This window comes from Grus americana, chromosome 8, assembly GCF_028858705.1.
Source record: "Grus americana isolate bGruAme1 chromosome 8, bGruAme1.mat, whole genome shotgun sequence".
In the NCBI taxonomy this organism is placed as follows: Eukaryota; Metazoa; Chordata; class Aves; order Gruiformes; family Gruidae; genus Grus; species Grus americana.
This window is the reverse complement of record NC_072859.1, coordinates 9,677,476-9,691,128: the sequence shown is the minus strand read 5'-3', so window position 1 is coordinate 9,691,128 and position 13,653 is coordinate 9,677,476. Positions and strand designations below refer to the sequence as shown.

General features: G+C 39.9%; 1 long non-coding RNA gene across 1 annotated transcript in view; it reads left to right on the top strand.

Annotated features, from left to right (window-relative positions):
* LOC129209698 (uncharacterized) overlaps window positions 1-13,653 on the top strand; it is a 98,548-nt gene that overhangs the window by 16,181 nt on the left and 68,714 nt on the right. The window lies entirely within an intron of this gene.

Sequence of the window (13,653 nt, the reverse complement as noted above, 5' to 3'; positions counted from 1 at the left end):
AAAACCAGGGCAGTAAATTAAATGTCACAGAGAATTAATGTTCCAGTTATAAATCTGCAAGCAAATGTGAACAGTCTGTTCTAAAATACTTTGTACTTCTGGCATAGAAAGACAGAAAAGCTGTGTTGGTAAGCTGTAGAGAGTTATGTGTTTATGTGTATGGTGTGCAGGGTTTTTTGTGTGTGTTAAATCTGGCCAGATCTCTACATGGTCTGAAATCAGTACAGCTTTGCTGATCGGAACCAGGCTAATGTGGAGCTAACTGTTGGCTTGAATATTATGTTGGAGATCAGGCTTGATATTCCCATCCTGTCTTGTATGTGTGAATTTGCACAAAGTTTGTCTCATGAATTGCCTTTAATTTCTTTGTTTACAACATAAAGCCAAAATATACTTAATCTACAAGGAGTCTGGAAGGATTTAGATCACTAGTGACTGTTAGCACTGTGTCCTGGGTCAAGGTGGCTAAAGCCTATCCATCTCTAAATTAGGTCTTTCTGAATTTCTTTCTTTTTGAGAGATGGGATTGTTCACCTTTTCAAACAGATCTTTGTTTTCTAAAATATCTTAAAAATATTTTCTCAGACTTTCTTCCAGAAGCTAGAAAGAAAACATGCAGTTTAAAATGTAACAAAAAATAAATTGATCCAAAAAACCCACCTTGCCTTATTTCAGTTTTACTGTGGGTTTAGTGTACTCATAGGGCATACATTATAGCTTGAGCATAGTAGGAAAGGACCTACCTTTCCCACCAGTTATTCCTCCTGAGGGTACTCCTAGGCAGGGGAAGGGAAGGTAAGGTGGGCTGTCTGTCAGCAGGGTGGCCTTCTGCTGCTCAGGCCCGTGAGTTGAATGGAAGCAGCTGTGCTGGTGGGGCCTGATGCACTGTGGAAAGTAGACAAAACTTTCCACAGCAGAGTTTATCCTGAGGTAGCACTGTTGGTGGAGAGTGGGGTGTAATTTTAAATTTACTCCTGTATTGCTTTACATTCTATTGCAGAAGCTTCCCTTTTTGTTTGCCTGCTGTCACTTTCCGGTTCCTTTCCTTGGCAAAAAGCTGTCTATTTGAGCAAGGCTTTCATATCTCATCAGGTAGCAAGTGCCTCTTTCTCCTGTAGTCCTGTAGGCTTCAGGGGAGGCAAACACCCCCCCCCCCCGCCCCCAAAAAACAATGTCCAACAGAAAACCTAAGAGATCACATGGATGGTCTTCTGAAGACACCATTGGATAAATGTTTGTGATAAAGATAGTTCTTTAAATGTGTTGTGCTCTCTCCAAGTATACCAGGAGGAAGTATGCCTCATTGACTGAGGACATTCATGGTTCTATTGAAAGATGGAAGAATGACTAAACAGAACACTTTATTTAAACAAACAAAAAGAGGAAAAAAAAAAAGAAAAAAATCACCTCTGGCTCCTGGGTGCCAGAAGCGATACTGTTTGCTTTGATCCTTTATTTGCACAGTAGGTAGTCATTTTAATCTCTCTGATTCCAATTATAGTGGCAAGTACATCTTGCCCATTTCACTTTTGTTGTTGGGTTTTCTGTTCCAAGTATTGTAGTCCATGTAGGATTGCCTGGAAATGCCAAGTTTGTTCTTGATGTAAATTCATTGCTGTCAGTTACTTTTGAGTAGGGTTTTGGCCCATATCTGATGGAAAAGAAAGAACAGCACAGTGGTGTGCTGTACATGATGAGAAAATAACCAGGGCAATCTTAAATCTCATCTAAGCGTCTGGCAGAGGATTCTTGTAATTCAACATGCCTGTCTCTTTCTCTAAACTTGCACACTTAAGCACGAGGATGGAGTTTTTTCAATTACACCTCTAATCTGATCTGTGCTGTTGGATCACTCTCTAAATGAGCATGATAAATCTATGTAGTAATGGTGCTTTTTTTCCCCCACTTATGGCATTGCTTTCCCTTTATTTTCGTGGAGACGCTTAGTGACATAAGGGAGTTGAAGCTTAACGTACAGCCATTCAGCAGATCCATGTGATAAGTAATGGAACATTTTACTTACGGCAAATATCACTTGGAGATATGTGGCAGTTAGAGATGTAGCTGATGAACTTCGGCTTTCTTGTCTTTCCTTCCCTTCTTGGTCTCTGACCCTGCTAATAAGCTTATAAAAACAAGCATAATAAGTTTAGTTTCCTGTCTTATTCCAATTCTCTTGCATAAACATATCCACAAACTAAAGGCAAAATTCATATGGATGTCTTGGTCGTATATTTGAATTCTTTTCAGAAATGAAAGGTTTTGCTCAGCTGAACCCTTCAGTTGCCCTAGCTACAAGCACTTTGGGTACTAATTTTTTCTCCTTATCAGAACTTCCTCCTATCAGTAGTTTTCTATGGAAGAAGAAAATGACAATTCCACTAGTCTTGATTCCAAAATCAATGGTATCTGAGTTACTGTTGGCAAAGATTTCTCAGCTCTGGTGAAATTCTGTTCCAAAGTTGAGAGAAAAACACCTTTAAAACACTACCTGGAAACTCAGGTGGTGTATGGGAGACCTGCCTCGAAAAAACAATGTCCTCCACTTGTTTTCAGAGGTCTATCCAAAGCAGCACACTGCTGGCTGGCCATGGCTGTCTCTATAACTCTCTGCTGCTCAACTTTGTGTAACCAAATTTAACAGGATCATTTTCTTCCATACAGCAGCTGAGGGTGCTGATCAAATCATCATTTCAACCAGGTTTTGGCAGGATGTGGAAACTCACTGTGGCATAACCCAAAGCTGTCTAATTGTAGAGATTTAGGACATCTACTTCTGGCTTTGAATGAGGCACAGTGGGGGCTTGGTAGCTAGTTATCTCATGTGGTATGGGCTCCTGAAAACATAAATGGGCACCCAAAACTGATGGGTGTCATTCCAGCCTGCACTCAGCCTCAGTTAACACCCGTTAAGTCTTTGCTAACACTTTCTTAATGAAACTTTTGGCTATTTGTAATTGCACCTTGTGAGATCACCTGGAGAGTTTGTGCTCTACGGGAGAAATCTTTCTGACACTGACATCGTGATTGCAGAGCTCGTGTCCATCAGCAAGTATGGATGAAATAGGGGATGCTTCCATCAGCCTGTGGGCAAGCCCTGGAAATCATGCAGCTAAAACTAAGCACAATAAGAGCCTCAGCCGCTGCCAGTGTCCTGAGCAATGTGTATTTTATATGATTTTGAAAAAGCTGATTTCAGGGACTTCAGATCAACTCCGCTTTCTAAACACTAGCTTATTTGCCTGTTGCTATTACTACTGGATCTGTGTCAGGCTCAATCTGGGTCTTGAATTATTTCCTGATGGACCATAGCTTTGGAGCTAGTGTATTACAACAAATTAAGTGAAACATCTGCTTTCTAATAGTCACATGTTCTTTCTTAGATTGCTGAGACAGCACTACGGAATTAGAATTTATTGTGAGGATATCTTACCATTTAGTACTTTGTTAATTTGCCAAGCATTGGGTGACTGAGTTTTTCAGCAGCATTAGCATGTGGAACCCTCTGGCTTTCTTGTTGTTTTTTTTTTCCTTTGAACTTATTATTCCATGTCATCAGCACCCTGAGTCACCCAATACACTAAAGTTATTTGCTAATATTCCTGGAACACTGTATAAAACAGTTTATTCTGAGAAGTTACAAACTAACACGAGCATATTCTTACTCAGCAGATCTACTCCTCTTACTCATTAAAACTTATTACAGTTGACAGCAGAGGCAGCACACTTCTTGCTGCTTTTTGTTCCTGGTAAACTTCTGTGTAATTTCCCAAACCTGTGGTATCAGAACATCTCTTGGGAGATGCTATCAAGCACCCCAGGACAGCTCTGTGGAAAAATTGCTCTCTTCAGACATCAACATAAGACTGTGGCCAGCAGGTCAAGGGACGTTATCCTCCCCCTCTGCTCTTCCCTGATGAGGCCACATCTGAGTTCTGTGCCCAGTTCTGGGCTCCCCAGTTCAAGAAAGACAGGGAACTACTGGACAGAGTCCAGTGGAGGGCTACAAAGATGATTAAGGGACTTGAGCATCTCTTGTATGAGGAAAGGCTGAGAGAGCTGTGTCTGTTTAGTCTGGAGAAGACTGAGAAGGGATCTTATCAATGCTTATAAATATCTAACGGGTGGGTGTCAAGAGGAAGGGGCCAGACTCTTCTCAATGGTGCCCAGCGACAGGACAAGGGGCAATGAGGACAAACTGGAACACGGGAAGTTCCATCTCAACATGAGGAAAAACTTCGTCACTTTGAGGGTGACAGAGCAGTGGAACAAGCTGCCCAGAGAGGTTGTGGAGTCTCCTTCTCTGGAGATATTCAAAACCTGCCTGGATCCTGTGCAACCTGCTCTAGCAGGGGGGTTGGACTAGATGATCTCCAGAGGTCCCTTCCAACCCCTACCATTCTGTGATCTCCATGAGGAAAGGGAGCTTTCACAGTAGAGAAGGGTTTAATCTTCTTCCCCTGAAACTGCAGTGTTTGTGCACACATAGAAGTGAGGATGATAGAAATGGAAGATGAGGAGTTTTTACATGATTGCAGATGCATAGTACATTAGAAGAAAAACTTTAAACATTTTAAACTTTAAAAAGTCCACCATATTTACTGACACAAATCCCAGCAATGGGCGGAGAGTTTCATAACAAGTGCTTTTAATTTTACAAAGCTGGTATTGGATAGTTTTGTATTCCATCCCTGCTTCCTGTGAAAAATGCAAGAGCAATTGATTATGCAAAAAGTTATGGAGTGGGATTTCTTGGATCAGAATTGTTTGGTGGCAACAACTGTTGTCGAAACAAACCCCCGTGTGTTATATACCCTTTAAAGAGACGTTTAAATGTGCCTCTAAATCATAACCAGAAAATTGTGCTAGTAGAAGGTGTTGTTTTGAAATTGGCTAGTTCTAAGCTTGTGTGCTTTACAGAAGACATGTAACCTTTGGAAAGGAAAGGATCACTTCTGAAAATCCCTCTGAGACTGCTATCGGTAAAGAAATGTACTTCCTGGCTCCTTGCCAAGGCTCAGGGTTGCATCTGCCCTTTTAGAGTATGCTTTGTTAATACTAAGGAGACTGTGTACTGTTGTATGTGTTGTCTTGTCTAACTGGAGTAAGAGAAGTGACCTTTCGAAGGATAATTAATTGGATTTTGCTTTTTTTCATTTGCTAGTTTCCTACTGAATCTAAGCTGTAAGCATAGAGACCTACTGGCTCTGTGGTCTGTAGAACTGGACCTTCACTCCATCTCATCAAGGCAGCAAATTATAAAGTTCTATCTATTGATATTGAATTAAGGGCTCAATGGGTACTTAATATTCCAAAAATACATAGGCATCATACACTTGTACAGAAGTTTTGAACAGTAAACAAACTTGTAAAAGTTGCTGAACTTCTGTACACGGTATATAATCAGGGCCGCATTGTTTACAGTAGCGGGAAGGCAGAAATAAGCTGCACCTCTGATAGCAGCAGCTTAAGGAATTACTAGAAGGGAACACAAGTGACGCATCTTAATGAATATTTATTAACGTGCTAGAACAACATGAGCTGCTTGATTGGCTACTGTGCATTCTGTAACGTGCACATACCCGTTACAGTTTCAGTAATGCCAGCTATTAGCTACGTCACCTTCCTCTGGTTAAACAAACAAACTGCAATCTTCATGAAGTGGAGGTAAATATGAATTTCACTGTAAACAGGTTGGTCAGACTGCTTTATATGGACTAAACTGCAACAAGACCAAGGCCAAGTTTAGCTTTTGGCAGTCTTCCAGTCTAGTTTGGAATGAGGCAAAAAAAAAGCAGCTTTTAAGTGACTTTTAGGAGTCCCTTATCAATAATGGCAAAGAATTCCTATAAGGAAGTTGTTGAGGTTTAACAACTTTTAAGTCTTTTAATGTCAGTCTATGACTGGATGATAGGAAAGCCTCAGAATTTCACTTAGATGATTGTTGGAAGAGTATCTCCAACCTTTTTTTGGTTTGGTTCATTTATTGAGCCCTGCACAATCCTGACACTTCAGTTAAAAGCAGAGACATCGAATATACCTATAATATTTCAAGTCCTCTGTCTCAGATTTTCTAGCTTCTGCTGAGATAACCACGTTCTGTGTAGAAACAGACTTTCATTTTCTTGTATACAGGTTAAGGTGAGTAACAGAAGCTCCTGGTTGCTCTTCTGTATGAGGCCTCAGTTCTCCCAGGGTGGACCTATGTCAAATTACTTCAAATTCCAGCTGTTGCTGAAAAGATGAGCTCCTGACCCCAGCAGTTGGCTGAATAGCAGAGTACATGGGTGCACAAACCATCAGCAAAGATATGGAGCTTGTTTTTCTAGCATCCGAATTTCAACTCTGCTTTTTGGAGTTAATTCTCAGAAGGACTGGAAAAGACTGGATATGGTTTATCTTGTCTTTACGTGAGCAGGGTAAGAAGTAGTAGTGCCAAATTAGACCTACTTCTGCTATAAGCTCATAGAAGGAGTCTGCCTTGTCTCTTACTCGTAAACTTAGCTGTATATTGATTTCCTTTGCCTTCAAATTCTGACAGAGTTGTATGTGGGACAGAATATTATGTAGTTGTAACAAAAGGCAGATAATTCCCCATATAATTTCCCTTGCTTAACATAAATACTTGTGGACACTATGATATATATATATAGGACATATTATAAATCAGTCTTTCTAACAATGCCTAACAGCTCTTACTAACTTCTTGAAGACTGACAGTTTATCTAATCAGAAGTAGCACCATTGTAGCATGCTGAGGCCTTCTTATGTGCTACATACTTGTAACAGTAAATAAAGCCACATTGTTTTTCAAAACTGGATGGCAGGTGTCTCTTGAAATTTTAGCGTGGCCACTATATAAAACACCAGGTTTCCCTCCAAGGGAGGAAAATAACTTAAGAAAATTAATGCAAAAAAGTCTTGTTAAGAATTTAGTGGCATGCACAAAAACTAAGCAATATAAAGCATACTTGAATTAACCGGACTATTTGGGACTTCTTATGAAGCCAGATGCTTCTAATGGTGGGGAGGAGAAAAACTTCCCCCTGGGTCCTCAAGAATGTACTGGTGGGGGGGGGAGAAGCTGATGTAATAAGAACTTGAAAGGTAAAGGAAGTGTGTGGGCTTGTTGGGGTTTTTGTTTTGTTGTTCGTTTTTTTTCCTCTCAACAGATGGAAGTTGTTATACATTCCCATTCTGGACACTGTCATCTGCAATTCTAAGAGTGCTTTGACATCACCTGTCACTAGATAGAATTGCTTTGTTACTTTAGTATGTTATATTGCTAGCAGGCTACTATAATCTGCATTGAACAGGAAAAAAGGGTTACAGCAGAAGGTTGTGCGGATTTACAGTTGTAAAGATACTGTTATACTTGAAGTAAAACTTCTCCCATGGAAGATGCTGGTTACATATCTAAGAACTAAATTAGACAGTTGTAATTAAACAAGGGAGTCAGAGCTGCGTATTTTTAAACGGGATCCCTAACAAAGAGAGAGGGGAGCAAGAAAATTGGTTAGAAACAAGTACAGAAACAAATAACAGTTCAAGAAACAAATAACTTCATCTAAGCAAACTACATCCTTTTATATACCAAAAAGACTAGAATTTTTGTTAATGTTGTTGGTGAGCTTACTCATTTTTGGAGTCCAGTTCATTTTTTGTGTGTATGAGACTAACCACATGTTCCCTGGAAACTGTTGTGACAAATGTAGTACTGCTTTAAGCAGTGTTGGGAAATCACTTTTGTGGTGGGAGCTGGTGAGGCCTTTCAGATGTCTTTGGGGGCTTTCAGGCTGATGCTTGACGATGGTGTTACTTTTAGAAGCATGAACTAGAAATGGAGAGAAGCATAAGACCTACATGACAGAAATCATGGGCTGTATCCAGTTGCCGGCTTTCCCTTCCCTCTGGGCAGTTCTGGCTGAACAGCAATGCTAACTGTAAGGGGTGGTTCCAACTGAACTTCAATATTAAAGTGACTGAGTGATAGAATTCATCTTTTTTGCATGCTGAAATCAATGCAGTTTTGGAGAGGCTGGAAAGGAGATGTGTAAAAGGGTATAACTTGCATGTTTCCTGATCTTTTCCCTAAATACGGTTCTGTTTGTGAAGCTACCTTTGAAATCTTATTTCCGTACTGCAGAGAAATTCTTCTTTTGCTATCCCCATGCACGTCCAGGTGCAGTTTGTTGTTCTTCCCCTTTCCTGATCAGTGTGGGTCAGGGCCAGTGCAGGACTGATACAGGAATAAAATACAACATACTTTAAATTGCTTTATATGAAAGTTGTTCACCTTGTGCCTTTGCTTTTAAAGCACTGGTTTGTGTGTTTCTCTTGTTCTTTTTTGATTGATGTTGTAGGTATAGGCACATCCCTCTTGTCACAGTGTACTTCTTTTTTCTTCGCTTATCTGAGAATCAGTTCTGGCATTAATTCTCCATTGGATGGTGTGGTTGCATCTGACATTTCATTTGTCATGCTGCAGTAAAGCAGAGTATGCTTTGTGCTTTTAGCTTCAGTGAGCTTTATCACTCATTAATTGTCACAGACTTTAATCATTTATTGATGTAAATTCTTTTTAAATCTTTCACTTCATGTTAAAAAGAAGGTTAATGCTAAGCAGCTGAATTTAAATGACAAACCTAAGGATGCAATTGTTTCCTCGTAGAGCTCTTAAGACAAGAAGCAGTAACAATTTAAGTTTCCTGAATGTGTTTGAGGACCATATTTTCTTTATCACATAAGACAAGATTCTGCCATGCCTGTCCAGGCAGGTCTGCTTTGTACATCTGTTAACAGAGCTGTTTGGCCAAGGAAAAAAGAGGAGTGGAGCTCCAAACAAAAGAAAAACAGCAACAGTGGAAAACTGACCAAAAACCGTTTTAAATCATTGAGAACCAAAGGAATGTTGAGTTTCTATACTGGTATTTCCCATGGGATCCGCATTGTCCCCTTTACAACACTGGTCATAAATACTTTCTTCATTGCCTCAATAATATTACACATCTGGGCTAAATATGATCAGTCTTGAGTCTTGCTGTTCCAGTGTATGCTGGTGCATTTGCATGAATGGACTGTGTGCAAGTTGGGAGGGAGAAAAAAGCTTCTGATCTCCTCCACATGTGGTAGTCTTTAAACTGTTTGTGAGGGGTTTAGAAAGTTTTGTGTTAGGCCAAATGGGAAGCCAGAGTCTTTTTATAGCCTTGTTTCTCTTCTTTCTTAGCTCTTGTTATTTCTGGTCTTGCAGGAGTAGTGTCCTAATTAAAACATTCTGCCTTCTGAAGCCTGTTGGTCACATGTAGATTGTGTTTTTAAAGAAAAATATTCAAATAAAATGGAATGAGAAAAGTCTGCTGGAAACTTTAATTTTCTGATTTATGTTTAGTTGTTTGACTGGTGCAGTTGGCCTCTCTTGAAGCCTCTGTATACCTAAATGATTAAGAATGATTCTTTTGTGGGTTTTTTAAGCTGTACATATTAAAAATACTTTTCTAATATAAAAATACAGAATTATGCACTCTTACTGAAATAGAAGATGTAATTTGAGATGGCTTGATGTGGTAATGTGGATATTCTGGGTTTAGTTTGAAATTTTAGAATTTATCTTAATAAATAGCTGAGTTTTATTTATATTGTCTCTTAATTTTTAACCCTAACCCTTTGAACACCTAACAGTTACCGTTACAGCATGGTAATAGCACCTAAAGCACTCCTGTAACTGATACATGAAGTACAACACTGTGGTTAGGCTTCCTTTTTGCATATTGTGAGGGACTCTTCTCAAGCCCTTGTTATGGTGGAGAGTGGGTTGTCTAATGGTGCGGGCCCTGGCCAAAGAGGAAGGTGGAGGGGAAGAGGTCAGGTTGGGGGTGAGCTGGCCTTCCTCCAGACTTTCTTCAGCTGTCTGTTTTATTTGGGGCAATATTTTTCCAGGAAACCCAGTATACCCCTATGTCTTGTTAAGTTTCTTACTTGCTGGTTTTTCAGCTCTCTGTTACACCTTCATGGGTTTTCAAAAGCAGCAGGCACTAATGCCCTGAGGCTTTCCATGAGGACTACCAGCATTAACATAATGTAAATATATGACGGTCTAGTCCTCTCTGTCCAGAAATCCTTCCAAATTACATCATTGCTAAAGCCTAACTACCTCAGAGTCATGAGATGTGCTTTTATCAAACCAGTTTCTCAGCAATGGTTATAAAGTTGTGCTAGTGGGGTCAGATCGTTCTTGGCACTGGAACTGATCTTTCTTCTGCTGATGTGAAGGGCAGGCCAAGTAGATTAACGCCTTTCTACAAATGCTGTAGATGTAGTCTAGTTAGCTGACTTTCTACCCAGCATCTAACAGTTTAGAAATAAAAGCTGTTTTTATAGCCAAAATGGCTGGCAGACCCAGTGCAGATACCGAAATAAGAATTCTTTCAAAAGCTGTGGGAAAATAACTGTCTGGATTATTTAGACTACTAGCTTCATGTACCACTGCACAATAATTGCTAAATCCAGACTAAGTTGCTGGAGACAAAATTATTAGCATGCTCTATTGAACTTTCACCTGTTAGGTAATTTGTTTACTAGATTTCATCTTTACTGTTTGATCTCACTTCTGATCATGCTGACAAAAGCTCACTGAAGTTTTTGTAATGCTATACCTTAACAAATTTATTAGAGAAGCAGAGATAGAACATAATTATCTTGGCAACTGTTCTGATTTTTGCAGCAATTTATTACTTTAATAACTGATCCTAGAGGTGGATTTCGCCCACTCTTCAGTACTTAGCAATGTAAAACTATCTGGTTTTAAATGTCAGTGAACTGTTCATCCAGTGTACTACGATTGCAAAGACAACACAGGCTTATCATCCTCTGAGCAATTTTATCCTATTTTAGCACTAATAATGTTGCTAGGAAATAATTACAATGCTGATGTAGCAGCAATAAAAGTTTAACTAGAGTTGCTCCACTGTAATTTGTTATGTGGAACTGTTGCTGTGTTTTGTATTCTGGAACTGCATTTGCTAACATGGCATTCATCATCTCAGTCTTCTAGTTAATCCCTATGAGTAGACCTCTGAGTCAACCAACAAGCCCATTCAACTTGTGGGCTAGGTGGGTGGCACTCCTTCAGCGCAGCAGAGAGCTGCCACAAACAAACTAGGTTTTACCTTCCAACGGTTTGAGTGGGACTGTAGGAAAACTGTGTGGAAAAACATTTCTGGGAAGGCTTTGCTGTGTGCTGACATCAGTGGTGCTTTGGGGCATGCTCTCCAGTCCGATTATGGAGACACACTGTGGTGGTGCTGGAGGCCATGCTGGAAGGCTCAATCTCTATAGCGTCCAGAGAGGTCTTTGAAGTAGCATCAAGGTTACTCCTGAGAGAGTATGAACTTGTCCAAAAGGGCTGTGATAGATGTTAATCTAGAACAAATACAATTTACAAGATGTAAGCCTTGAGTTATTTGAAACAAATAACAAACCCTTTAAAATATCCTAATATATGAGTGTTAAATGTGCTTTTAAAAAAAAATAAATCAGTATTGACTGTAAAGAGAAATGGGAGTCAGATAGAAAAGGAAGGAATTTGGAGAGCTACTGAGATAAATATACAAAGAAAAATGTGTTCTAGAAAACAGGAGCAAGGTGACCACCAGCAGAAACATTTGCAAGAATACAGCTGCAATGAAAAGTAGTGAGAGAGTGAAGAAGATAATGAGGAATAAGCAAGTAATTTTTGTATTGGTATCTGAACTGAAATAAGATAACAAATATTAGTTGTAAGTCTTCTTTCATTATTATAAGCTTATTTCAGCAGCAGACAAAATTATGAGTGAAGGAACAACGTGGGCAATGATTCACAGGCTAGAAGTTCTAGATATTTCTTCCTTTTTTTAAATTAATTGTCGACTTGAATTATGAGACTAAAAACTAAGTATGTCCTCATTGGTAGGGAGTAATTCATAGAAAATATTGATGGTTCCCACTGTCGAGAAGTGATGTAATCTGCCATGGTACCGAATGACTGACTGGATCATGTGTTGTGTATGGTAAGTCTTTTTAATTGCTAGTGTCTGAAAACTTCTTTTTAGAACTTTGGCTGGAAAGTTTTTTCCCTGTGTATTTATGTAAGTGAAGTTACAGCCTGTAACTGTACTCTCTGCCTCTAAGCAAAGGCAGAGCAGATCATGGCATGGTAGAAAGGAAATAACTCCATGAAATAATTGAGTATGTAACCATTTCTTCAGGAAAAAAAATAATCTTGCTCTTATTTACTCACCTGTTGTTCCTGAGGTGCTTACTGGAATCACTGTTTGCAGACAAGGAGTGTGGGAGAAAAAACTATTTGCCTTGGCTGGTGTTGTATGTAGCAACAGCCCTAGTGATGGATATTCTGGGAAACTTTTGACTTATCAATCTGAAACTAGTGAGATAGGCAAGCCAGGACACAAAGCGGAGGTAACAATGTAAATCTGTCATTAGATGAATGGCATGTTCCTTTGGGACTTGGCAAATACAGTGACAATTTGTCACTTCTGATCATTAGCACTTCTGATGTTTACAAAATGCAATTTTTCAGTTTTGATCTTAGACCTTAGGCCTCGTCACCAGCCTAGCAGAGTGCGCTCTTACCACTGTTGCAAAACTTCTGCTCTTTGCAGCTGAACAGGAAAGCAATGCTCATATAGTCTTTGATGTGATTTTTTTTTTTTAGGTTTTTGCTCACTGGCTTGTTTCCCACTGAGAAGTACATGCTATGGATCCATGGGGACTTACAGGGGGATGGGGTTGCAGAAGAACTGCAGCCCTGTCTCCTGCCCTCATGCTGTAAAGCCTGAGGTTTTTCCCCTTATCCTCAGATCTGTGTGCCTTATGCAGAAATCCAGAGACAGGACATGGCATTGAGGAGCTAGGGTTGTGAAGGAGGTCTGTAGCCCATCCGTGGGGGTTTGCTGTTGTTAAAACCCTACACTTGCATAGACTTCTCAGGGTGGACCTACCCTGTTTCCCATTTTGTGAGGTGCGTGTCCTTGCAGTAAGGAGCTACTCGTAGTCCCTGGGTAGTTGCATTGTGCTTTGAGTTGAGCAAAATCTGAGGTACAGGACACACAGATTTCTGTATAAGCATGGTCATCCTGACATAATTATAATAGCCATTTTGGAGGGGAAAATAAAGTTATAGATAAAACAGCTTTTCAGTGAATGGCTCTAAATGCCAGGGGTGGGTAAAAAAAGCTAGCAAATGTGAAACCTTAGCTAATACAGTTAAGAAAGCAGGCTTGATTCAGTTGTGTAAACATGGGCATCAAGTCCTACTGAGATGCTCTGGGGTACCTGTGGCCTCCATTTACCACTGCAGCAGGGAATGGGTAGTAGGTACCAGCCCCAGGGGAAGCCTTAGCCCAAGGGCACTACATACGGTAAAGTGATTGTGCAACTGAATCAAGACAGAAAGTGTATGTACTTAACGCTGACCATTTGCAGTATGCCTCAAGATGTCTCATTCCATGTCACTATTTCTATGAGGATCTGCAGACATGTTAAAATTAATGGAAAGACACTGCCTGGAATTCATAATGTGATGCTATCATGGTCTTACTAATTTACATTCCTGTCTAAGAATCAGTTGTGCAATTTGGCTGTAGTGGCTGATACCTT